Source organism: Cystoisospora suis (assembly GCF_002600585.1).
Source record: "Cystoisospora suis strain Wien I chromosome Unknown contig_1831, whole genome shotgun sequence".
NCBI lineage: Eukaryota > Apicomplexa > Conoidasida > Eucoccidiorida > Sarcocystidae > Cystoisospora > Cystoisospora suis.
Window position 1 is genome coordinate 19,062 of NW_027154631.1, and position 464 is coordinate 19,525.

The following is a 464-nucleotide window of genomic DNA, read 5'->3' on the forward strand; positions in this document are numbered from 1 at the left end:
TCTTGAAAGGACAGAGAGGATACCTCAACGCATGTTTCCTTCTGTACGCGTGAACATGATGGATCGGAGAGAAACACACACCTCTCAGTTGTCAAGCTATTACTCCCCTTGGCATAGCTACAGAGATATCCATTCCATATGGGGATGAAGAGCTATATCGCACTATATATAGATGTGTATATATATAAAGTGAAGTAGGTCTTGAAGTCATCTATATATATATATATATGAATCCAATAGCTACTTCTTCGATATTGGGGTGATGGATATATTTCTTTTAGAGGGGGTTCCTCCTGTCTCTAGAGTGGCCCTGCTGAGGGGCAGGCGGTGCTTACAACTTTGTTCGTCAGTCGTACTTGAGAGAAGGCGAGGATATCCCTCTGTAGATCTATTTTTATAGTCGAGAAAGTGTTGAAACAGTAGTAGCCAGTCGGGTTATACAAGGGGATTTCGAGAGAAGTAGG